The sequence below is a fragment of the Rissa tridactyla genome, chromosome 8 (genome assembly GCF_028500815.1).
Source record: "Rissa tridactyla isolate bRisTri1 chromosome 8, bRisTri1.patW.cur.20221130, whole genome shotgun sequence".
NCBI lineage: Eukaryota > Metazoa > Chordata > Aves > Charadriiformes > Laridae > Rissa > Rissa tridactyla.
This window is the reverse complement of record NC_071473.1, coordinates 1,343,080-1,369,529: the sequence shown is the minus strand read 5'-3', so window position 1 is coordinate 1,369,529 and position 26,450 is coordinate 1,343,080. Positions and strand designations below refer to the sequence as shown.

Below are 26,450 nucleotides of genomic sequence, written 5' to 3'. Positions count from 1 at the left end.
GGCTCGGCAGGAGCGGGATGCTGGTGCTCCCGCAGCATCGGGGCTGCTGCCGCCTCCGGCTCAGGCTCCCCCCGTGCAGCAACCCCGGGAGCTCAAACCGGCACGTGCCGGGGAGTGGGAAAAGCAATGGGGATCCCCACTCAGCTGGCAGCGACCTGAGACACTGACAAATTAAAAGACTTGCCCAGAGGAAATCTGTAGGAAAACTGAAGCTAGAAACCAGTTGTCCTGAGGCCAGAATTGGTGTCTCTGCCACAGGGACTATCAGCCACCGGCAGGGACCAGTACGAGGTGTAAACAATTCTTCATCTTTATTTCCTCAGCCGACTGGACCTGGGGAAGGAGAGACCTTCCCCCCCAAGTACCCTAATCTGCTTTACTGTGTTGTGCTGGGATTTTTGGAAGGTGAGGAGGAGCGAGGAAGGGCAGTTAAGCGCTGCATCAGCCACTGGTAGAGGTGTTTAGGGGGCTGCGAGAATTACTGACCTTATTAAAAGAACAGAAAGCCTCTTCAGGCTGAACACAAAGATGGTGACGTGTCTCTCTTAGCAGTCCCGGGGCCAGGCTCTAACAGCTTTCTGGGGATGACCTCTACGTTATGACTGCTGAAGGAGATGATAGTGGCTGCTGGTACCCCCAGTGACAGAGGGGACGTTACTGGAGGAGAACTGGGCACTAAATCAAGGGGACGTGCCCTGCTAGAGAAGAGCGTGGCTGTTTGCCATGACAGCTGGGTGGTCCGAGGCAGGACGGGGCCAGGGCATTGGGCTGGGTATTGCTGCAAGTCCCATTACCAGGAAGGTATGGGGCCAAATCAGCACGTCTTGGAGACAATACACAAGACTTGATAGGGCCACTATTTTTACGAGGCAGATTTCAGGGAATAGAGCCTGGTGATAGGGAAGAGATGAAAACTATCATAGAAATTTAGTACATATAATCAAAACTTTTATTTCCTCATCTTGGAGCTCTCAATTTATGACCAGAGCTGCCAGGGGGAGGACAGCAGCTCTGCACATGAAGTGACCTTTGTAAGCCTGGCTTTGAAAGTTTGCCTTCAGAGGGTATGGAAGAAATTCCCCTTTTCCACTCCTTGGAAGCAGGGAAGGGTGTTCTCTGATGAGTCGTATTTTGTCAAAAGGCTTCTTTCCTTAGTGCCGGGTCAGTATTTGGCAACTTGGTTCTCTGGCCTGTCTTACCGCAGGGCAGCAGGAGAGGGACCAGACGGTGGGACTGGCACCCCTTGGTTGGCAGGAGCAGGGCTGTCACCAGTCCTCTGGTCCTGCAGATTTGAGTTGCTTCTTTCTCTTGGGCAGAAGTCACGCGTGATTCAGAGCTACAGGCAAGCAACTCAGTCATTTCCTCAAAATACAAGTTTTGAGTGGGCAGAAATTATACTCAGATTTGAGCTGAACTAAGTAGAAAGCTTTAGCCAGAAGAAAATGTGAATGAAGGCATGGTGGTTCAGTTCAAAATGAAGCACTTTGAACTTTCCTTTTGAGGAAGCATTGAGAGCAAAGTAAAGCAATATCAAATCAAAAATCCCACAAAAATTAAGCTCCGTTTCAGGTTCAACATGGAAGTATTTTTAAGATCTTGTGGAAAAGTACAATTTTCGTTAGGTCAACCCAAAATCTACAGCAGTCCTCGCCCACTGTCTTGATCCAGCCACTGGATCAAGAAACCAGCTATCGACTCTCAGTGAAAGTCCCTCCACTAGTTCAGGTCCACATGTTCACATGCAAAAAATACCTAAAAATAGCTATTTCAAATGGACATCCAGGCTTGCTTCAAAGGATCATAAACTAGACCTTTTGCAAGAGCCTTCATGACACTGTATATAAGTGCTGGGTCTTCCCTTCATGTTTCAAGGGCTGTTTGCAGCCTTTGGCCACTTGCCTTCTGCTAACTGCCCTTAGCAAAAACCCACGGAGGTCTAAACACCCAGGATTACCTGAAGCCGTCCTATTCTCAAGGGCGAAATTCCAGGTTACGGCCAGCTGCTCCAATATGCCTGGCTTTGAGATGACAGAAGGGGCTAGAGCTTTTAATGGACATCTCTGAAAATTAGGTTTGAGATTCAGAACCTGGGAATGAGACCTCCGAGCCATCTGAACCAACTGAGACATGTCCCTGATTTCCTCAGGTTCAGGCTCTTGTCTTTGTTCTTTGCATCATCCGCCCGTCACAGACTCAGTCTCAGCGCTCAAACTCTGCTTTTAAACTCTTGCTGCTTCTGTACGGAGCTTAAAAGTAAAAACCAGCCCCACCAACAAAAAAGCACAAACTGTGTAAGTCCTTGCTCCTGTATTTGCAAACCTCTGTCTCAGCCCGCCCAGCGTGAAACCACGGCGGAGGTGCCGGTGCGTGGCCGAGTCGTGGGATGCGGCCAGACCCAGGGAACGGGAATTGCCTATGTCCCCGCAGGAGATGCTCATGTGGCCGGGAGTGTGTGCAGGGATACCTGCAGGGATAAAAACAGCTGAATAAAGCTGTTAACTTACAAACAAACGGACCATTGAACTCACCTAAAAGTGACATAATAGAGAAGCAGCCAGGAACCATATCGGCATTCAAGTGACTATTTTTAGCTTGTATTTACTAATTGCATAGGAGTAAGAGAAGTAAGTGTAATTACGAAGAGAAATGTTCTTGGTAAGCGGAATAAGCTGTTTCTGCACGTTGTCTCCTTCAGAGGAACCCATACATTTATATCCAGCGTTTTTCTAAGAACACAAGGGTAAGCTTGCTAAATAGGTAGCAATTGGTACGAAATGGGCAGCCCATTAAAGCTGAAAGCACTTGTACCTGCTTCCCTCTTCATTATATTTTTTGCGTAATGTAGATCGCAGAAGTGCAACAGCCTGACAATTTACTTGATTAAAAGTGACATTGTAAATATAGTCAAAGGCAATTTGTATTAGAAACTATTTTTGATAAGAAGGTTGTCATGTGTAATGTTATTAGCCTTTACGAGATGAAAGACAATGAAACTCTGATTTGCATATAATTCAGCTTAGTATTTTTTAATAAGGTTTTGTGTATTATCCAACCATGGGTTTTGATTTGCACAGATGGAACCAAGAGCTGGAACATTTTCAAAAAATGTAAATGTAAGGTTTGTATTTTGGGCTGGTTTCACTTTTCGGTTCAGCAGCATTCACGCAGGCAGGGCAAAGTAAAGCAGAGGTCAAAAAAAATATCCACGAGCTATATAATGTCCTCAGAGCGTGCTCAGGGCTCTCACTGATTTCACTGTCTCTCTCCTGGCACAGGAGTTTTTTATAATGTGTTAATTAAATGTAGTGATCATTTCTCACTATGGCAATCTGCAATAAGGCGTGTGTGCCTTGGTAGGCAGAGATTTATCGTCACTTTGGAAAGGGCCACAGACCATTTCATAGAATGGTTGTTCTTGAGTCAAGATGAATGAGTTCTTGAGTCAAGATGCAGAATGTATATTGCTGTCCCCAAGGCTATGTTTGTATCAGTCTTTTTTGGTTTTTTTTTTTTTAAAAAGCAAACCAAAACATGACCACCCCCCCCAAAAAAAAAAAACACCAACAAAACAAAAAAGAACAACCCAAAACAAATTCCTGTGCACACTTCAGAGAATCAGCTATTCCAGACAACAGTCCGGGTTCTCAGTATCATCACGAAGAGCTAAATATTAGTCATATTCCATGTACTATTGTAGAGACTGAAACAAGCAATACCATCATCTCTGAAAGCCGTACTTGTCAGGCTGTGCAGCAAGTGTCTTTCTGTTACTCCCTTATCAGATTTGCTGTGTTTATTAGTCCAAGGACATTTTTTCCCCAACTGCCAGCACTTCTAATCAAGTTGGGAAATATTAAAATCAAGCTAATGGACCTGACATTGGTACTCATGGCTGAGAAAGGCACTGCACAATCCCCCTCTCTCTGCTGGGTTGACTTGGCAGAGGTAAAAGGAGTAAACCCTTCCTCCCGCCAGGAATATCAGATAATTCCGTTCCAGTTTTACACTCTGGAAGTGCACAGCATACGTATGTATACTCAAGACTTCAGACTTCCACATCAGAAAAGAAAGAACAAATCCAATTTTCCATGGCATAGCAGGTTACTCACTCTGGAACAATTTGTTGAATTGACTCACATTGTTTCTCCACTCCCTGCAAAAGCAGTCCAGGAAATTAATTGGCTATAGATATACAACAAAAATACAAGAAAAAACAACCAAACTAAAGAGCTTCATTCTTTATGTTTGAATAGATAAGCCAACATCTAAAAGACACTCGAGAAACAGGTCTACAAAGTAAGTGAGAGCCACTGTTACACCTTTTCCCAGCTCTGATCCCACCCCAGAAGAGGCTGTTGCCATTCCCTTTGCTATTTTCTTGAAGGGCTGGCTGTCCCCCACAGTGTGGGGGGGAGGGGGACATCCCGCTGGCACACCACCACAGGACAGGGGTGACTGTTCTCACCATCGGTGTCAACGCCTCTGACCTGTGCAGCCACCCGACCCAGCCCTTTGCACGCGCCTGCTGGGCACGGGATTTGCACGGGCAGCTCCTCCAGTGCTCAGGAAAGCTGTTTGGTTCCTCATCTGAGCTGCAGCCCGGAGAAGCTGTTTTGGAGACGGACGCAGAGGGGAGGAGTACAACCTTCTAACGGAGAAATAAACTGATTTTCCTGGAGTGTGCAAGTACTCAAATGAAGATTCCTTGGTGAAATACACCTATGGAAATTGGTTTGGAAAGATTTCCCATTACACAGATTTGTCATCAGGTGCCATTCTCATCTCGTTTATTATTCTGCTCTTCCACTCTTCATGAACCTAGCCAGCAACTTCAGCAATGCAACTGTGACCCACTACCACCTGCCTGCTTAGAAGGAAAAAATAAATGAGACAGAGAAATTTTCTCCTCATTTTCCTTGTCCCTATCCTCTCCATGTGCTCCTCGCATGTCAGCATTGCTCTGTGCAAGTGTCACTGGTTGAAGGGGGAATCGGGCACAAGCATGTGCAAATTTAGGTATGAGTTCGGTAGGACGTAGAGGAATGGCAAATTCAGCAATGCAGGCTTAAGCAAATAAAAAAAATGAGCAAATGCAGGAGACAGACTGAAAGGGGAGCAATGCCTGATGCTAAATATGCACTTAAAATGAGTGGGGAAAAATATAAATATTACTAAACAGCTGCTGCTGGACTACAAATATGATGTCCTGTGAGAACAGCAATGTGCACCTCTTCAGTACCTGGTTCCAACATCACCACCTGTTGTGGTCAGGGAGGTTGAATTAAAACCTGAACAGGAGGGAAAATGACTACTTAGTATGCCCAGATTTCAAGGCACAGAGGAAGGATAATATCCAAGTCATGTCTGTTGGGCAGAGACCAGGAAAGAGAGGCTGTTGGCAAGACAGCGTTAGTTCCTCAATTACAATCCCAGGGGAGATGCCTCCAGCCGTTTGGTTGAGCAGAGCAGCCTCAAAATGTCATTGCCCATGATTGCTAAAAGCTGCACGCTTCACGAGCCATCCCCTGAATTTCTGCTCTACTTTTATCTTGGGCTGGTTGCTTCCTACCCCTGATATGAATATTGAAACAGAGTGTAACAGAGTGAGCTGGAATAGATGTTGGGAATGCTGAAAGGGATAAAGGTGAGTTAGGATCTTGGTTGGGGGTGGGGGGGGGAACTGTGAGAAGCAAGGTGATGCCAAAGTAACTGGGTGTGAAGTTGGTGGTGCAAAGGAAACCGAAGAGGAAATTCAAGCTGTTCGCACCCGGAAAAGCTGATTGACAGCAAAGAGGATGACACAGGGTGAACTGATGGTAGAAGACAACTGAGAGACTGGATTAATGGGTGAGCAAGGCAGCTCATTTTGGGGTTGTCACAAACACAAGATGGATAGAGCATGGAAATATTTATCAGTCAATGTGTTATTTGGGGAAATTGTGAGGGAAGATAATAGACTATGGGAAGATAATTGATAAGAGGGGGCTGGAGAAGAGGAGAAAATGGGGTGGAAGATGCTGAGTGTCAGAACCCACCTGAGCAGTAGAAGTAGAAATTAAATTAATAAGGTTTGGAAGGAGGAGGAGTTGGAAAGAGGTGGAGTAAAAGGAAGGTATCAGAGATACGGGAACAGCACAGTCAGACAACCAACAGAAAAAGAGTATTTGGGAACAGAACTAGTAATGGGTAGAATAACTGAATATGGAAGAAGGAAAAATGGTAAAGGCATGAACTGGCATGAAAACATGGAGGGTATAAAATGGAGGATGAAGTTTATGGGCTATACTAGGCAAAGACTTTATCAACAGAAGATACACTTGGCAAAGGAGACAAGAAGCTCACTACAGAACACTCTTCTCATGTCTATTTGGGTTTTTTTTAAAGAAAAACAACAAAGCAAAATTGAAGAAAAAAGGCTTTTAAATGCCACGGCTGTTTAACAGAATGATTAAGCCGTTATTTTAAGAAAATACCATGCCCTTGCAAGGGTATGTGGAGAAATCTCAAAGGGACTTACATTGTGTAGGACAGTAGGTTGAGAGTCATCATGGAGGACAAAAAACCTCTTAATTTTAAAATATGGAATTTAAAAATGAGGAGCTGGCCTGGATTTCTAAGAGTACCTCCACACTGCAGTGTAGTATCTACTTTAAGAAGAGCTGAAAAGGTTTATTCAAGGGTTATGAAAATTATGTTCCCTTTAAAGTTATTTATATCTAAACACTCAAAAATCATTAGTCACTTTAAAAAATCTTGGCTACTTTTTGTATACTACATTTTTCTTTGAGTACTTGTATATTATGCAAAATATACAGTGTTTCTGAGCCAAGGGCTTTTGGTATAAATTAAGTGGGTTCTAAACTAAGGCAGATTTGTAAATAAATGTAATTTATTGCACATCTTACGCTTTCTCTCTTCCCTTCCAAACTTTAGTCAAAAACATCTAAAACACTGAGGATTGTTGGACAGAGAAGGACTCTTGACTCCTGCATGAAAAGATTTCCCCCATTTCCACAATTCCCAGTTTGTATTTGCAGGCAATGGTACCGGGCATCTGGATCTCTGATTTTTATGGAGCCAGAAACTTTGAAGGCAGTGAATGACTTCCTATCTGCTGGAAAATCCTGCCCATTCTCACTTCATGAATCTACAACAGACAGTGGGTTCCTTCATGGCATTTCTGTTTATCCCATATATAATAAGGCTCTGTTGATTTTTGAAGCTCCCGTTGATGAAGCCAGAGCATAACAAGATCTTTCTTGTAGCTTAGATCCTGCCTCTCCAAAGAGTGTGTAATTTGCACAGGAAACTCTGCAAAAGGAAAATAAGTGTCTCCCAAATTAGTACCTGTCGAGGGAGAAATGCTGATCCTCTCCATTAACTCTGCAGCCTCCGGCCAAACGCTGAATGCGTATGATGCGGACATGGGGGTGGTTTGGACTGATGGGGATTTTTGTGGTTTGGGGTTTTTTTTATTTTTCTGTCAGCTGAACTATCCTTCCATTTCCCAGGCTATGAAGTGGCACAGAGTAAATATTATCCAGTAGTACCAGACAGAAATAAAGCAAGAAGAAAAATCAAGAAACAGACCCATTTATAAAACACACCAGGCTGAACGCAGGCTGGTGGCACTGCTGCATGGTGGAGCTGTACCTTCAGACCTTCTCAGCCCTTAAAAACACCCTCTTTCTCCTCACAGTGAAGGTTCAGTTTTGACAGTTAATGCACAGCTCTTGCATACACCCAGATGGAAATGCAATACGTTTTGATAACCATATGGTGCAACATGAAAGATAGTCAGGGATAAAGATTATAACAACTCAGAAATTAATTTAGTGTTGAGCTTGATCTGGATCCCACTAAACCTCAGTGTAAGCTTTTTCAGTGGTGTCTGGGTCGGGTCTTTCTCTGCTCTTTGTGTGTGACTTAAGGTTATTTTTCAAAGGTCAGCATAGCTGAGCATAAATAATAGATGAACTTGAAGCATTGTCTCCCTTTAAATCTGCCTCCAAATCACCTTTTGGGATTTCGAGGGGTTTTTTTACTGGTTTGCTCTGCCTAAACCAATAATTAGATAATGCTCCACTTGCAACTGTAATTTGTGCTGGTAGATAATGAATGGTGAAGTGTTCCTCTGTGAATGACCAGGTGAGACTGATGACATGTATCTGCTGAAGTGAAAATATAGCATTTAAATATAAAATAAAGTATAGCAGATTATAGAGGGGCTATGATTCTAAGGCAGTCTGTATTCTTTGCAACCAGGAAAATAGCATTGGTTATCTAGAAAGCAGGTAATTTTTCCCGAGGTTTTGGAATACCAGTCATTTTCAGATGACTTTGGATCCTTCCTAAGAGCAAGGTGTGGTGATAAAAACACAGGCCTTTAAAAACAAAAGACAGGAGCATTGCACAGGTGAAAGCAATTGCCAATAAAGAAATATTAGCTGAGTAAATATTACCACCCAGCTCCACTTAATTAAATGCTTTGCTAAACACATGCAAGTACTTTTATAGACGCTAAACATGCAGGGGAATGCCAACTGACTTAGTGGATTTTTATGTTGCATTTTCTGGGCTGAAGTGTCCTCACAGAGCTGCTGTGTGGCAGGTCCCTGTGCCCCTTCCACCGCTGGAATCACGCGTTCGGTGCGTCTGCATTAGCCTGGGGTGAGGGCTGGGGATCCTGCCAGCTCCTCTGTCTCTGTCGCAACCCGTCTGTTAATATTCTGTATCTCCCAGCTCACCCCTCCGGGCGCTGCGGGGCAGCAGCCATTGCCCTGGGGAGGAACAACCGCATGGCTGAGGTTTGGCCCTGCCGTGGGGGCCACCCTGCCTCTGCCGGTTGCCATGACCGTGGCACTGCCTTTTTGCCTGGAATATCTCTTGGACACAGGTTCCCTCTGTGTTTTTGCCTCCTGTTTTCAGCTTGTCTCGCCCCGCCGGCCCGGCCACCTGCAACTGGCGCAGCAGGCCCGGCGCTGGGGAAGGGCCGCCCTGGACAGGAGCCAGCGTTTTGACTGAGGAAGATCGATTTAAATGGATGTTCATCAGAGCGTAATGATCCTTGTTAGCTCTGCGCCGGGGGCAAGATCGTCTCCTGACACCTCTGCGGGTATTATCACTCTCCGGAGGTAGAAGACAGCAGGAGAGAGCCTCATCCAAAATGGGGTTTGCAGCCTGACACCCCGGCCCTGTTATTAATCACGATTCACCCGTCTGCAGACAGATTGCCACCTTCCACGTATTTCTAACATGAGGTGTTCGGAAGGTCATTGGTTATTCTTTTCCCTTCCAGTTTTATTATGGGCATTTTTGTTCCTGAGGATTTCTACATTTTATTGTAGATGGTCGTAATCAGCTTGCCTGCTGTCTTCTGGCTCAGTAACTAGCAGGGTTAGCTGAGGCCGCCTATTTTCAGAGAGCAGACTGTACCTACCGCCCAAAACACACCAACAAACTCCTTCCCAGTAACCTGCATTTTGGGGAGTCATTTTCTGCAGCAACTTCAGGTTTTCCGTGGAGTCTCATTACTGCACATTTTGAAAATCTGCACAGATGCCTGAGCAGGCGTTAGGAACCTCAGAAAATCCAACCTTTAGTTTTGTACTTGGTGTGACTTGACTTTTTGCAGTATATGATAAGGTGGTGAGACTAATTGCTGTCAGAGTTGAATTCATCGGAGCTCTGCAGAACATACAGATTTGTGTGTAGTGTGGCAGTGGAAAATGTTCTGCTCTGTGTGCAAGCGCTCGCAGATTCAAGTCTCATCCAATTCAGAATTGGAGGTCCTCTTGAACCTGTAAACTTTTCAAAGCTATTAATTTTTTCTGTTTCTAATTACAGATCTATACAGCAGGATCGTGGTCCGTAGTGCTCGCCTTTCTGCATCAGGGGTATGTTCAAAAGGGTGTAAGTATACAAATGGTCGATAGGATTTGAGGACTGAAATTACTTTCTTTGAAATCTTTACCTCCCACCTTCTCTGGGTTTCTTTGTACATCTTGGTAAAAGAAAGAAGGTATAACAGGCCTTTTTGCTCCTGTCCTTTTTTTTTTTTAAATCAACAGTTGAAAGTGATTTGCTCTGATTAGGCTCTCAAGAGTGCTTTATGTTACAAGATTGCTGGATTTAAAACAGCGGAAGAATTTTCTGTGCCACTTAATCCCAGCCGAGTTCACATTTTGCTTTCTAATCCTGAAAGACCCATTCTCCCTCCCAGTCTCTGCCGCCCCTCCTGCCACTGTGGTGGTGCTGTGATGCTGCATCGGGTGGGAGCTGCTGGGGCTTTGCAGGACCGCAGGTGGTATTTTTGGAAAGCTAAGTCAACCCTTCACTCCTCTGAGGTGAACAGGTGAAACTTCCCCATAATTAATGGCAGATGGGATTTTCAGCTCTCGCGGTCAAAGCCGGCAGGACAAGGGAGGACTCCGGGTGTGGGGTGGCCCATCAGCAGCACCGTCTGCTGCCTCTCCCGCGGGGCTGGCACGGAGCACGCCCGGCTGAGGGGCAGGGGGGAAAGCAGAAGTCCCCAGAGCAAACTGCCCGTCGCGGGGCCATTGGGAAGCAAAAGGAGGTTTCCCCTGCCTTTGCAGATTTATGGTGGGAGTTGGTTTAGTCCCGGGACAGTCTCGAGGTACTCGGTAGTTTTGTACCCTGCCCTCCCCCCGGCTCAAATACAGCCCATGGGCCCTGTGCAGTCTTTAAGGGGGAAGGCAGGACTTCAAACTTGCAAACTGTAAAGTCATAGAATCATAGAATCACCTGGGTTGGAAGGGACCTTTCAGATCATCTAGTCCAACCATCAGCCTAACTCTGTCAAAAAACCATCACTGATCTAAACCATATCTCTAAGCACCACGTCTACCCGGCTTTTAAATACCTCCAGGGATGGTGGCTCCACCACTTCCCTGGGCAACCTGTTCCAATGCTTAATAACTCTTTCAGTGTAAAAATTTTTCCTAATATCCAATATAAAAGTCCTTCAAGATGTGACAAGTGCCAGCGTGCGGCTGCGTGCATTGGTGTCCGGAAGGCTGGCAGCGCTGTCCTTTGCACCCAGAGTGCTCCCGGGGAGGTTTAATGTCTTCTGATAAATGAAAGGCATTAAGAAATGTCTCCTGCCCTTTGAAGATACAACCAAGAAATTTCACTTAGCTTAAGCACAGTATAATGGGGTTGTTATTCCCAGAGATTACCCTCAAAATATGCCTTTTTAATGGCTTGAAAGTGCACTGCAGAAAAGTCAGCAAAATGGCTTGGTAATAAACAGACATTTCTCATCATACAGCAGAACGGGGAGGCTTAATTTCTCGGTGGTTAAATAGTAGCATTAGCGATGAGCTACTCTGTGATTTTGTTTGCAGGGTGAATGAATTTCCAAATATATTTTTACTGAGGAAGAGCTGTCTCACCATTACTGATAAATAAATGCAAATGTTAGAGTCATAATCTTCTTTAACCAAATAATGCACAATAATTAAGTTTTAAATTATTGATGTTATAAAAGGCAAAACAGCCGCTAGGCACCGGAGTTTCCATGACTTCAATACTGAATAATGAAAACTCTTTTTTCCCATTTTTGTCAAGTGCATTATTAAAATGCAATTCTTCATTTTATTTTTTTTTGTCTTTTGAACTTTGAAGTCTATTTAAGCAAGGCCATTGGGGAAAAGTTAATTAAATTGGGAAAGTTAGCTGGCATATTTACCATTTCAGGGGCCATACTGTATTTTTACAGAGAGGTGAATTGAGTTTGCATTCACAAGAGTAACCTATGCAAAGTCAGCCCTGAACAGCAGCAAACCACAGAGGCAAAATGTGGTTACTGAAAAATATGTTCATGGCTAGAGAGGTTGGTGTTTTGATTTCGTCTTTAAGACTAGTCATTCTTTTTGTATGTTGATAAATAGCTATGAGAAGCCCACTTGGGTTGTATCTGTGGGACAGCATTTCCTGTCCAAGGAAAAAGAGACAGTTTGGGTTACGCTGGCTGTTTTGTTTAGCATAGAAAAACTGTAACAAGGCTCAAGAACTGCAAGCTGAAAGCACACAAATTCAAACCAAATTAGATGTTTTAATTATGCAACCGAGTACTGAAGAAAGGTCTGAACGCTCCACCTCCAAGTGTCTTTGTGTCTGTAACGCAGGAGTCCAGAGCGGGTGGCCAAATGGCCCCCGGGGACTGCAACCAGGACGTGCATGGGGCATCCAGGGAGGAATAATATTTTAGGATTTATGGTGCAAAGCTATAGAGTTTGTGGCGGCTTGAGAAGGTGGGATCTGGGACGAAGCGTGACGGCAGGGCTGCGGCAGGGTCTCACCAGCTGCTTGCTCACAGCCCTGCAAATGAGCAGTTGCACGTCCAGAAGCACCAGCCTGCCTTGGGCGGGACGAGGCCACCGGTAGGAGCTGCCGGCTTTCCGACGGCAAAAAGGCTCAGTGCCTGGAGGTAGCGGGCACAGCTATAAATCTCTCATGGGAAATAAGTAACGTGTTGGGAATCTTTGGCAAGTTTAATTTAGTAACCATGCCACAACCTCAATGGGGGTTTTGTTTGTTGGAGACTTGTTTATTTTTTCTTTATTTTTCTTCATAAGTCTGCTAAATTATTTAGGGGATGAATTTCAAAATTAGAAGATGCGGCACTAAAAAGGTGATGAATATTTTATGAAGGGTTCTGGGATTTTCTGGTATCAAAATACATGTTGCAGCCCTGGAGGCTCCGGTAGGGAGCCACAGGAGCCCCTCGCTCCCCCGTCCCAGCCGCGGTGCCCGTCGCGGCCACAGCAGGGAGCAGAGGGGTCCCTTTGTCCCCCGATCCAAATCGTGTCAGGGCTCAGCACTTTTCCTTTTTGGTGGTAAATAGGAAAAGAGTATTTTGTATTAGTGGAGTTCCTACATATTTTGAGAGTGATTTTTAGATGGCAAATGTGGGCCTTGTTTTATATACACCAGGGGAGAGGGAAAGGGAGTTGCAAAAGCCGCTTGAGAGTGCTCCCAGCAGCACCAGGGGATCTGCCGCCGCTGGAGAGTCCGGGGGGTGGTGGGGGAGCAGGAGCCTGCACAGAAATGGGAAGCACAGTCCGGTAGGGACAGAGTCCTGGGAGGTTTCTCTGCAGAGAGAGGAGCAGCAGGAATAAAACGCCTGAGCCTTTCTGGAGGACGACCAGCAGTATCCTGGAGGTCTGTCTGCACCTCGGTGGATCCCTTAGCGACCTTTCAAGTCAGACAAGATCTGCAGTGAGTACTAATGGCTACAGTCAGGCTTTCTCCAGCGCAATTTACCCGTGTCTAAATGTATGTAAAAGAAGTCCTGATGACACTTTTTCTTATGAATTAGCAGGTCTTGCTGACACAAATCAGGAAGTCAATACAATATTCAGCAAGCACATTAAATCTCCTTCTAACATGCAGCATGCTGAGACACTCTTCGTTATTACCTTAAAGTACCAGAAGCTGGAGGAATGCCAGCTTCTCCCCTCTGATGGCAACAACAATGACATAGGCAGAAATAATTAGCTCTCTGCTACACGGCTGGCATGGATGATGCTGTTCTTCAAAGCATGTTTCTCTCCCTTTAGCTGCTATGCAGAAATCCTTGATAATTAATCAGCTCTTGGTGACACTGCAACACTAATAAATCCTGAAGAGCTGCGTTTAATGTGTTGTGCAGATACACAGACCCGGGTGTTTTCAAGACGGTTGTGCTGCCGACGGAGCCTGAGCCGGGGTAACAGCACAGCGCGGCTGCGGTCGAGGGGCTCGGAGACTTGTCCACGTGGAGGATCTGCCGGTGCGGGCAGTGGCAGAGCAAGTCCTTGTCCTTGAACCTAAGAATGAAAGAGCCCTTTGGGCTTCCTACAGTCTTTGACTACAATAGGTAAGAAGGAAATCTTTTCTGGCAAAGAGAGCCTACTCTGATTCAGTGGATTTTTAAAGGAGCTAAATTATCACCCCAAAATACAAGCTGAAACTTTTTCTCTTGAAGTTTATCAAAATCTGACTTTTCTTTCTTTAATTCCCTGTTTGATTATTATACACATCTACCTTCCCTGCTTTGTTTTCCAAAGCAGGAGACCCTTGGCTCTGGGCAAGGCTGATCTTGATGGGATGCTCTGGCAAGAAGCTCTGGCAGCTGCCTGGGGCCCTCGCCCGCAAGAGCATCTCCCTCCCTGCTGTTGACCAGGCTCTGGGGGCGGACTGCACACCTTTCTTCTGTTGTTTTTTCAGGAGTGGGTCCTTAAGAAAACGCTAATGAAAGTTCTGCTCTGAAGGTCCGATTCTGGAAAGAGAGAACAATTTCTTGCTGAGAGATGACTTCATGGAGTTCATGTCCTAGGACAAGTAAGCTTGCAAACTCATATGCTTGGGGTGAGAGAGCACCTCAACCGCACCCAAACACGTCTTTAGATAGCTAAGGCTGTTCATGGGAATCCTTCGTTACTTAATGCCACAAATCAAAGCGTCGTTTCACAGCACCACAAAACAATTCCTTTGGCCATATCAGGAGGAGGAGTTATTTTTTTCTCACCAAATATGTTGCAGTTATAATCTGTAACAGAGAATAATTTATTCCTCCATTGCAATGCTGGAGATGCTTTCTCGCTTTTACAGCATCAATTTCTCCTGCTTTTGGCAAATACTGTAACAAAGAGCAGGAAATGGTTTCAAATGTGTCCATCCTACTGACATGGATTGTAATGAGAGTAGAAAGTGGGCCAACATTAGCTCTCATAGTGTCAGTAGCAGAAGCCTGAGTGCCAAGCCATTTTAATTAATTATGTGCTAATAGTCTCTGGGCTGATGCAACGTTCAGCATACTCTATGTGTACAAGTTATACTCATCAGTTCCATTTTTCCTTTCTGAATAAAAATTAGCAGTAATCCTTCAATTCTGTGGAAGCCTTCTGTTGCAATCCAAAAGTCAATGCAGCATTCAGGCTTCATATGTACTTCACCATTCCCCTAGGCCGTTGTTTAGATGGCGTTTGTGGGAAAGTTAAATACCATTAGTATCCTGTGTCCTGCTTTGGCACAGCAAAGTCACTCCAGAGCTGCTATGGGTAAGGTTTACAACTACTCTGGGGCTCCAGGCAGCCAAAACAGCAGAAGCACAATGGCAAATAGGATCCTAATAGCCAGAAATCCATAAGAAAGATTTTTATTTTGGCAGATGCTTTTTCAGGTTTGGGGTTTTTTTAATGTCATCTCTTTCCCTACGGGATGGCTGTCTTGGTCTCTTGGCCATAGGCTGATGGAAAGTCCCTTGTTGCAGTGAAGGGAGGGATGTCCTCTCTGGACCTTTTCCCTGTGAAACCAAATATTTCAGAAGTGCCTGGACTGATCTGGAGAACTCTTAGTATGATTAAATGTAGAATTGGAGGGAAAGCAAAATCTGCCCGTGGTGCTGTGGCAAAGTCCCTGGAATTGATGGAGGTTTCTCTGGTAGAAGACAGTCCTGGAGGAAGGCAGCTCACCATTCAAGGCTGATTTGGAAGGATTTGGGAATTTGCTGTCTGGCTCCTATTTTAATTCTTGTTTAGCTGTAAATACTCCCTTAACCCGGAGTGGATGGCAAATATCAAAGTCAGATGATTAAATGATTGCAAGTGCTAATGAAGTTCCTAAATAAGCAAAGACATTCAAATGCAATGGGCTTTAGAACCACATCAGGTCTTTATGAGATTGCAGCTTAAAAATGAGATACACTTTTCCCCCAGCTTAAAAATGAGATATAGTTTTCTCCTAGCTCACCGGAGCACGGCTATTTTCAGACTAAAATACCTCTTCTGTCCAGGCGGGAGAGCACTGCAATACTCAGGGTATTTAGTAATATAGTAAATGTACAACAGTCATGGTTATTTTGACTATTCTCTCTTCCACTTAGTATTTATTTGGAAAAGAGAGATTGTAGCTTTCTCTGCAGGTGCCATGAGATAATGTGTGTGATAACCCCATTACTAGATTACACTCGTAGCTTTCTCATGCAAGATCACGTACATACAAACCAAAAATAAATTCAAGCTCTTTTCCTTTGGTGGGCCTACTTTTGACTGGGAAGAACACAGAGAGGGCTCTGGTTAAAAACCACGTATTCATTCCATATAAAATAAAGTCTCTTCGATTTTAATCACACCCCTACCTCGAGGACCGTGCTTTTTCCTCTGGGTACACAACCGCCCCAGTGCTTCCATTTTCTCCTGAGCACATGGACCTTTCCATCGAGGCAGGCACGGTATGTGCCGACAAGACCCTGAGAAAATCACTGGCCCACTCATTGCGGGAGAGCTGTAATTTCAATTAAGGCTGCTCTCTCTGCTGCTTGAAATGAAGACGAGTAGAGCAGGAGGCTGACTTTGGAAGTTTCTAGTGGTAAATATCCGGAGACTACTATCCCTGTCAAAAGGGATGGATGTTTCAACAGCTAGTCAGCCAATTTCACGCTAAAATTAAAGTTGTCAGTCATCAGGTGGCCTGCTTGGTAGATAAGTGATATTACAGTTTCACATACCCAACCTTTTTCCATTGGTCAGAATTTGATGCAGAATCCTTGCTGGCATGCCATTGACACATAAAATGTAGCAATTATTGCTAGCATTTTTATTCTCAAGGTTTTTTGGCACATTGAGCTTAGATTCCCATTTGCTTGGTTTAATACATGTAAACAATCCAATTTTTCATCAGTTCTGCTCAAGAGCTCATCAGTGACTGCATATGGGTGTAATCAAGTAAGCATCGTTTACTAAATTCAAAGCTTAGTTCTTTTCGTTTCCATCAGTTACCACTTCTTTTTACATTTCCTAGAACAGCTCCACATTTTTAAATAGCATTAGTCAGGATTCTTTTTTGTTTGTTTTACTCTTACCGTTATAATTTCAGTTCTTCTTTTTTTACTGCTTGAAATGTAATTCTACTTTCCCCACATAATTCTTTTGGAAAGCCAGATGGACAGAAATGGTCCCATGCTATGCTGAAATACTCCATCTTATTTATACAAGATAAATCTTGCTCCTAAGCAATTCTGAAGAACGTGCTCATTATATAATATCTACTGAATTTGTCATTCAACTCGTTCTTATTTCATCTTTCATCATTCTGCTGTTCTTCTCTATACACATGTACTGGAAAAGGGGAAAAAATAAAAGCTGTAGAGAAGATGATGACAGGAATCTTGTGAGATGGATGAATTTGTCTACCACTGTTTTGCCCCCATGATGACAAACAGATTTTTTTTTCCTCACCCTTTTTTCCTCTTCTCCCTGAAGTACACAGAGCTCCCTCGGGTTAAGCAGAAAAGCTGCTTGGTGGCACCGCTGGGGAGCAGAGCACAACGCCTGCTGCTCAGTGTCAGGACTCCCAGCGGACTTGCTGATTTTCTGTGCTCAGGATTTCATGTGTCGAATTACTCCTGATGTGCGCTTCTGGAAATTCATCCATGGAAAAAATACGTATATTTCATCAGGAGAACACACTAGACTTTTTGGGAACGTGGATTCCTAGCAAGATTATCTGCGGTACATTTCTGATATCTTCACTTTATTCAGGTACGGCTCTTCAAAGCAGCCTTTCAAAGGGCAGAAATCCCCAGTGCGGTGCTCAAAGACTGAGGCTTCAAGGCAGAGGGAGTGAAAACCCTCCCGCCGCAGTTAGACATCTCAGCAGACCTCAGCGTTTCTGACGCCTTCTGCAGTGCCTTTGCTGCGCTGTTGTGCTGATCGTGCCCGTGAAGACAGACTGTGCTTTTCATTTAGTACAGTGGCAAAAAGCCATTAGCACTAAGACGGTGGCTGGTTTTTTGACCCCTTTGCCTTCTTTGTCTTTCCAAGCTTTCTAGCGCGGCCTCTTGTGTTCTCCATGCCATCACCAGTCTCAAAGACCAAGGAGCGGTTGGGCTGTGCAGCCCCAGCAGAGCGGCACAGCCTTTCCGCCCGTGCTTTCCTCCCAGCCCACGTCCCCAGGAGCGAGATTGAACACCAGAGCCTGTCCTGTGCCCGGGCGGGAGCAGACGTGCTGGGGAATCTCCAACAATTTAACTCTTTGCCACAGATATTTTCACGCACGCCTGGGTCCGCACTGTCCTTAATTGAAATCATCCTGTCGTTGGTTGCTCTCATCCTATCCTTTGTGGGAGTTCCTTCCCCTCCCTGTGCTTTCTGCTGGCATGTTTCCAGCCGAGTGTGGTGTTATGGGAAGCAGCACGCTGTCTTCCAGTTTTGTCTACCTCTTTGAGCTGAAATATTAAACCTTTTCCCCATAGGCCTTCCTATTTCTCCCATTTACTGCATAAATGCTGCATAAAATGCTGGGATCTCCTTCATCTGGACCCAAGTGCTTCGTGATGACTATTAAGAGATATCTTACAAATTACAAACTATCTGTTCTATTGTAATGGTAAAGACTTCTGCAGTATCACTTTTTTCCCTTGAGAGGGACAGAGAGTCTCCCCATTTTTACTAGTTTTCTTGACTTTAAGGTGCTTGAAATTCTGCTTCCAACAGCACAAGTTAAAAACTGAGTTAGAAAAAGCACACCAGTTCCTCCTGTCCTGTAGGATCAGACTCTTCAGCTGACTTTGATCATTGTTAATTTATTTGTTTCACCACAGTTCCTCATTTGATCTTACTATTCACATGTTTTCTTTGACAGGCTGTTGTGCAGGACTGCTGTTTCACGGTTCACTTACAGTAGCAGGAAATTACGTTGTCTCCACAATGTTCAGAGTTTCCAGCTCCGAAAGGTCATCAGTAGGAAAAGTCTGTGTGAGGAAGTACGTAAAGGTGTGGCACCGATCAGCTAAGTCAGTGCCACTGGTTCTCAGCGGGCACCCGAGAATAGCCATCCCTCCTGGTTTTAAGAGGGAGGAGGAAAGACACCTCATAGCTCGTGAGTTTCCGTATTAAGCAAGAACAGTTTTGTGTCAATTAGCAGAAGTACAAAATGAGGTCGTACTTTTAAAATTACTCATTTTCACCAGTCAGTCCCAAGGCCCTGATTCAGCAAAGCCATAAAGCTGCACTCGTGCTCTCCCAGCAAGCCTCAGCATCCCGGTCACAGCACGGGCGCCTCGAGAGCACGGCTCTAACACATGCCTTCATTTGCTATCATGATTAAAGAAAATAACCCAATCCTTTTGACTGCTGCTTAAAATAACTTCAAAGGGCTTTTTACATGGAGAATTTCTTGTGGAGGCACGGTACAGCCAAACAGCATTTTAAGAGTCCTCATCTCAGAGATGTGGCCGTGTTGCAGCATTGTAACATGGAAGAGGCTTTACTGTAATGTTCTAGAGGTCAGGTTGAAAACCCTGGTTTGCTTCTTAAATCCGATGTTTATAACTTGATAACGAAGCATTTTTGAGCAATTTTTCATTGCAGTGGCTTGTTACTTAAGTGACTGCACAGATAGTTAATTCAACTTGAATGTTACACTAAGGAAAAATCATATAGTCTACAGAGCAATATGGTTGAAAATCCTTTTGCAGTAAGACAAGGACATAGTATTTATAATATTGGATGAGCTCGTCATGTAAAAATGGTAAAGTAAACATAGAAAACTACCATACTGTTATGCTATTTCCTTCCCAGTCATTATTTATGCACCTGTTGTCTTAGACTCCAGTTATTTGTTTAGTAACCGTATTTGTTAATAACTGTAGTTGTAAAGGTACCTTTACCTTTACAGATTGTTAGGCTTGGATTCAGAACAGAGTGAAAACAGAGCTTTATCTATGTATACTATCTTATATCAGTAGGCTAAGGCAGACGTTTTTTTAGTGTCCCCCCTCATCTTTAGCTATGGAAAAACGTGGATTAGTCAGAGGAGGTGGTGAACAGCACAGTGGAAAGTTCTTACACATAAACTCTGGAAAAAAACGTGACCTTAACAAAACAGAAGTTGGACGCACTTGGCATCCTGTAAATAGTTTGGTTTTACAGCTGCTAAAAGGGCGGAAGAATAGATTGCAGTCCCTGAGCTAAAGCGCTGCCAGCGCCCAAATTGCTCAGGAAAGTAATAAGTGAAAGACCTTCCTTTAACAGGGTCTCGGCGGCCATAGGAAGAGGCAGGAGAGCGCTACAGTTGCTTCCACGTGTGGCTAGAAGCGTCTGTCAGCTGCAAGGCCAGTGTGCGGCCAGAACTGCCACAAGCAAAGGCTATTGAAGTGCTCGGGACCAGAAGATGTTCTTGCAACACGGACAATGGTTAAACAACATTAACAGCGTTAACACATGAACACAGTGAAGGTTCCTTCTCTGAGTTTCAAATGCGAGAGTGTAAGGTGGACCCCTCACAGCTGTGGTAAGTAACAGCCAGCAGTGGTGGCGGAGGTCTCTGAATGGGCAGGTCAAGACCCAGGAGCCAGGCAGTCAGACCTGGGGCACTTCTGGTCTCACCGTGCCCATACAAACCTGCCCTCTTGCTGTGCCGAGGTTTGCATTGTTCCTGGCCAAGCGTGAGGAGAGAGGCTGTTCACTCCACGGAGTTAAAAACTGTGATTGTTGTTACTGCTTTGTGTAACAAAAAGTACAGAGAATTGTTTCCAAAGACTGTGTTAGAGCTGTGGTTTGATCACGCTGATAGTTGGTGCTTTAAAAGCCATTGGTATTAGTAATTACTCCTAGTTGCTAGGACATTCTGAAAAACTTTTCTTGCCTCACACCATTTGTTGAGAAAGAAGACTGTTCTCTGCTGGATCTCCCGATCTGAAAAGCTCTTCTCTCTTAGAATTTTTCTAAGTAACATTTCAGATGCATGAGACAAAAATAAGCAAAAAGGGCACTGATCTGTTTGTTTTTTTAAAAAGTTTAAATGCAAGTTAAGCACCTCTTTATGTACAAAATGAAACTTCCTGATAGCTATGGATGAAGATTCTTTTACTGGTTTTCAGATTTTTTTCCTATTTGCCAAAGTGAGTTGACATTATCAAATTGCATCTTGACTTTGACAGAAAAACTGTCTCCTGCCCAAACCTGGCTATTACCTCAATATGATGATAAGGTTTTCATGTCATTCCATTCTTTGAGAAACAAGTGTCAGCTGACTTTGACTTACCACCGAGTCAGAATACCACTTCACTTCAAAAGGAATCTGCACAGAGCCGCCGACACGGATGCCGCGAGTGGAGCAGAGGGACCCCGCCGTGCTCAGCCAAGCTGCGATTTCACAACAGCAACGACGTGCCCATGTTAGTGGAGAACAGATAATTCCTCAGCATCCGATCTGTGTCTCTAAGATCTCTTGCTAGGTAATTTAAGAAATGAATTATTTTTTCATGAGCAAAAAATATTAAACAGGAATTTTGAGTTCTGTGATTTTAAACACTTTGTTAAAAAAACAACAAAAAACTCCAAAACATAACCACAAACAGCCAGGCTGACTTTTCTTCATGATTCCAGTTAAGAGCTCAAATAACTCTCTTGAACAGGATTTTCTGGGGTCAGTGTTTCTGTCTTAAGTGAATTCCCCCATTCCATCAATGTGTGCTGGCAGCACAGAACCCCCCCCGCACCCCGGGCTGCATCCCCGGCAGCGTGGGCAGCAGGGCAAGGGGGGGGATTCTGCCCCTCTGCTCCGCTCGGGGGAGACCCCACCTGGAGTAACAGGTCCAGAGGAGGCCCCGGAGCTGCTGGGAGGGCTGGAGCCCCTCTGCTGGGAGGACAGGCTGAGAGAGCTGGGGGGGTTCAGCCTGGAGGAGAGAAGGCTCCGGGGAGACCTTCCAGCCCCTTCCAGTCCCTGAAGGGGCTCCGGGAAAGCTGGGGAGTGACATTTTACAAGGGCATGTGGTGGTAGAGCAAGGGGTAATGGCTTCAAACTGGAAGAGGGGAGATTTAGATGAGATCTCAGGATGAAATTTTTCCCTCTGAGGGTGGTGAGCCCCTGGCCCAGGCTGCCCAGAGAAGCTGTGGCTGCCCCATCCCTGGAGGGGTTCAAGGCCAGGTTGGACGGGGCTTGGAGCAACCTGGGCTGGTGGGAGGTGTCCCTGCCCAGGGCAGGGGGGTGGGGGGGGACATGAGTTGGTCTTTAAGGTCCCTTCCAACCTAAACTATTCTATGATTTGTATCTCCTCAGCCTCGCTGACCCTTCGCAGAGGATGACGCTGATGTCGTGCAGTGCTGCTTCACCTGGAAGCCATCTCCCACCATCAGCCGAATCCCTCCCATCCTGCCTGATGCCCAGCCCTCCAGCAGCACGCACGCAGCCCGCCTGCCTATCCACATGGCCAGCCTCTGCCTGCGGCCGAACGACGGGAACGTAACTCCACTCACCTGTGACTGCGTTTTACAGCGCTCCCTCTCTCACCAGCACTGCCTGGTTCCACTGCCGAGAAATTAGATCAAATAAAAGCTCAATTGTTTTGCAATGAATTGCAGCGAGGCAGCACTGTCAGTTTAATTAGCTCTTAACTCCAAGCTCGAAGCCTCTAATAAAGGTGCTCAGGAGCAGACGGTTAGCGGAAATAAAACAAATGATGGCAGCGTTGTTTCTAACAGGCTGGTGCTCTTCAGAAGGGAATGGTGCACGGGGAACCTCTCTGCGACTCACCAAGCCCGTAACCAGCTGTGCGATCCAGAGCACAGAGAGCGGGGAAATCGGCTGGAAAAGATCACACACGTTGCGTTGGGCCTGGTACAAATTACTTTAGGGGGAAACTTCCTCCCATATGAAAGTTCAACTTAGGCTGGAACACAACATAAGCCTTATTTTTCAATGTTTTCAGTGGATTTTGACAACGGAGACCCTGTGGTGGCCTGTTAAACCATGTAAGATATAATCTTTAAGGATTTTAAAGGAAAGATTCCTAGAGGCATGTCCTGGATAATAACAAATCTCTCAAGAGGGCTTGAATCTGCAGAAGAGGAATCAACTAAAACCAGACAATTCATGGTTGCTTACTTATTGACATGGGACTGCTTCAGCCCCTGCTGTAGCCTGGAAAGGTGGGAATGAAGGTGTGAATTTAGTTTCTCTGACAACTTTGATATGTTTTTTTCATAGCTGATGGAAATCTGAACTATAGGCAGTGCAGGGTAAAGTGAGGGTGACCGAGCACTGGCACAGGTTGCCCAGGGAGGCTGTGGACTCTCCATCCCTGGAGATATTCGAAAGCCATCAGGACACGGTCCTGGGCAACTGACTCCAGGTGGCTCTGCTTGAGCAGGGGCCTGGACCAGATGACCTCCAGAGGTCCCTTCCAACCTCAACCATTCCATGGTTCTGGGGACTGGAGCAGCGTCCAGTCCAGAGCAGGCTCAGAAGCGCCTGTTCACTCCTGTACTAATGAGCTGCTCTGTTCAGTCCCCATTTCCTGAGGAGGATCTGCTTTTCACTGGACAGTCTTGGACATAAGTGACCATTGTGCTGGCAGCTGGATGGTTTTGGGAAGTACAAATAAATGTGGCTGCAAAGGAACAGAGAAGTCTTGTTCTACTTTTATCTCTCTTTTGTCTCCCCATAGGGAAGGAGTGAGGTGTACACAGCCAACTGGGTCACCTCTGTGGGTGTCAAAGAGGGTGAATAATTGCTAATTTTTATTTGATTCATTTTACACCTTTCCTCTCCCTGGCCACCTGAAGTTCTACTGAGCAGATGATAACTTCCCTGGAAATAAGTCATCATAGCAAACCCTTCCGTGAAAAGTTTTTGGGCTGTAGCTTATGGTACATAGATCATTTACAGCATTTGCTGTTAATGATAACTGTTTTTATTGGGCCATTCAGTCTTGGGCAATACTATGACGCCCTCACTGGAGGGACAGTAAATACATAAATCACATGTTTACAATGATGAATCAACTATTATGACTTTTAAAAACTTTGTTTTCTGAAAGTATTTGCTCTCTTTGCTTGAAACATATTGTTCATGCCAACACATTTGCTAAGAAGTTTGCAAAAAAACCAAAGACAAAACAGATAAACGGAGAAAACACATATGTTTTAAAATGGGAGACTCATTTTTCTAAGAACATTTGTATGTTTGTCAAAGTCCCCAAGTACGAGCAGTTTTTTTCATTTGACTGAGACAGACTTGCAGCCCAACTAGACTTGATGTGAATTAGTAAGCGAGACCCTCCAAAATCTGCTGCTACAGGAGAAACATGTCGCTGTATCCAAAACATCCAGAGGGGAATTATGCAAAGAGATTACTCATCACCGAAGCAAAGTCTTAATTGCAAGTTCCCAGCGCTGATTGATGTCTGGGCCACAGCACCAACTCCTCTCCCTGCGCGCGTCCCCTTTTGCGATAGGAAAAGGTTTTTGCCTCCCCTGCAACCGATGGTGGCTGAGACTTGACTCTGATCCCACCCCTCAGGAATATGCATTGCAACAGCACAGAGCTGAGCGGAGGGTGGTCCCGTAACACCCGCCCAGGCTGGTGGCCAGCAGGACATCGAGCCCACGGTCAGGAACTGAACTGTGCACCCACCTGCCAGCTCTGGCTGTAGCGGCCGTGCCCCTGACGACGTCTCTTTTGCTGGATGGGAGTAAACTAGACACAGTCTGAATTCCTGCACAAACGGGGATGATTCAGGATCGCTCTCTGTCACAAACCTACTGTGAACTTTCAAATATTGACTGACAGCACCCATTTCTGGAACACACAATAAAAGCTGTAATTAAAAAAAAAAAAATGCTTTTACCTTTGTGGTTGCAGAGAAAGGCATGAAAATGTGACACTGGCGTAGGTGGATGGCTGAGAAACAGAAATAATAACAAAAAAAATTAAATTAAAGGAGGCACAGGTTGTGTTAGTCTCAAAAATCTTATTAATTGAAAAGAAATTAGATGGTCAAGTTCTTGAAGCAGAGGTCACTGACTCTACTAGTTTGCCTTTCTGACAGTTGGTGTTGACAAGAAGCTCATAAAGTTATACACAATTTTAGAAAAATAAGTAAGAGATAATTTAGTATTTTCTCTAACTTAATAACTGATTATTTCTGGGCTTGAAAGCAAGCTATAAAGGAGTTAATGCAGTTGCTGCGGAGGGGAGTCCATTGTCTGTGCTTGGTGCTGCTGGACCCGCTCCTCCGTCCCCGCTGCGCCCCAGCTGGCTCACGCCCCGTCTGGAAGAGGAGGGTTTGTGCCGTTACTGCCTCCCGCCCTGCTTGAACCACCCGTGCGCAGCCCCCTGCCCTGCGCGGGGGTCCCCTCCCGCCTCGCCATCCTGGCGACGGCACCTGCTGGGCTTTGGGGCTTTCCTTCCCCCCGGCGCTGCCTAATGCAGGGAGCATCCCGGGATCCATCCCGGCCTCCGCAGGCGCGGTGCAGGGGCACCTGTGGCACGAGGGCACACGCAAGGGCAGGCAGAGCAAAACCCCAGCGGGGAATGGCCAGGGGGGTGTTCAACAGCCACCCAAGGGCTGGAAAAGAGAATTCATGAAGGAGGGGGAAAGGAAAAAAAAATAATAATTTGGCTCTCCTGAGCCCCCCCAGCAGGCTGGAAGGGGTTCCCTGGGGCAGGGACACGCTGCTCCCTTGGGAAAGGGCTGTGCTCCACGGAGCAGAGCTTGTCCCTGCGCCCTGTGTGGAGGCCAGGACACCCCGGGAGAGGAAGGGCAGCAGGGGGGAAAGAGAAAGAAAGTGAAATATGGAAAAACAAAACTGAGAAAGGAAGCTCAGAGAGGGAGCAACGAGGGCAGCGCTGTCAGGAGCTGGCAACCCAAAGACATCCATCTTCCCCATGTGAGGCAGAGGGGAGCTGGTACCACACAAGGTGGCTAAAAGCAGAGTCTTTGCACCCTGTCCTGTGCCCTCCCGCGGGTGTACGAGAGACCTGCAGCTCCACAGCCCTCGGAGCTGACACTTCCCATCCATTCCCGTCCAAGCAAGCTGCTGGGAAGCCACGGAGCAATGCCACTTGTGCTGCCATCGCTCCTATTTTCAGCTCCATGAGCTCCAGAGGAGCGAAGCAAGGCGAGGGAGGATGGGGGCACCGGGCTGCCTGGACACCCCAGCACAGCCCTGATTTACCCTCCTCGGGCTCGGGGGCAGCTGATGGATGAGGCTGTGGCTGGGTTGCTCTGCACGAGTAGCGTTTCGATTTGGAGAATTCACTGGTTTGGGCTTGTGTGTTTTATTGAGTAGCAAAAAAAACCCCAAAACCCCTTGGATTTTGTGCTGTACAAGCATTTCTGAAGAGAGGTGTGGGGCTGGCAGCAGACTGCAGGGCGAGCGAGAGACTTTCCGCACACACTCCATATGGGATTGGGGTGGCACGTGCCCCTCTCTCCTGCATTGTTGCAGTGGGCCATTTTGCCTGCTTTTTGGGAGGTTTCTTTTCCCTGATTATGTGAATAATTAGATCTGTTTCAGTATTTACAGGAGATTGCTAAACACTTAATTTCAGGCGAGCCAGATCGCGTGGGGTGATGCCACGAGCCATATGGGTGGGAGGGAGGAGCCCAGCTCAGGTGTGTCCTGGGGACATTCTCAGCCTCCTTGAGGGGAGTTAAT

At 45.7% G+C, this 26,450-nt stretch overlaps 1 long non-coding RNA gene across 1 annotated transcript in view; it reads left to right on the top strand.

Annotated features, from left to right (window-relative positions):
* LOC128913934 (uncharacterized) overlaps positions 1-24,497 on the top strand; it is a 93,268-nt gene extending 68,771 nt beyond the window's left edge. Inside the window, exons 2-6 of the long non-coding RNA XR_008468122.1 lie at positions 9,847-9,896; positions 13,676-13,882; positions 14,233-14,346; positions 20,040-21,244; positions 22,069-24,497. This is a non-coding gene — a long non-coding RNA (uncharacterized LOC128913934). The remainder of the gene's footprint in view (positions 1-9,846; positions 9,897-13,675; positions 13,883-14,232; positions 14,347-20,039; positions 21,245-22,068) is intronic.
* The last annotated feature ends 1,953 nt before the right edge of the window (positions 24,498-26,450 follow it).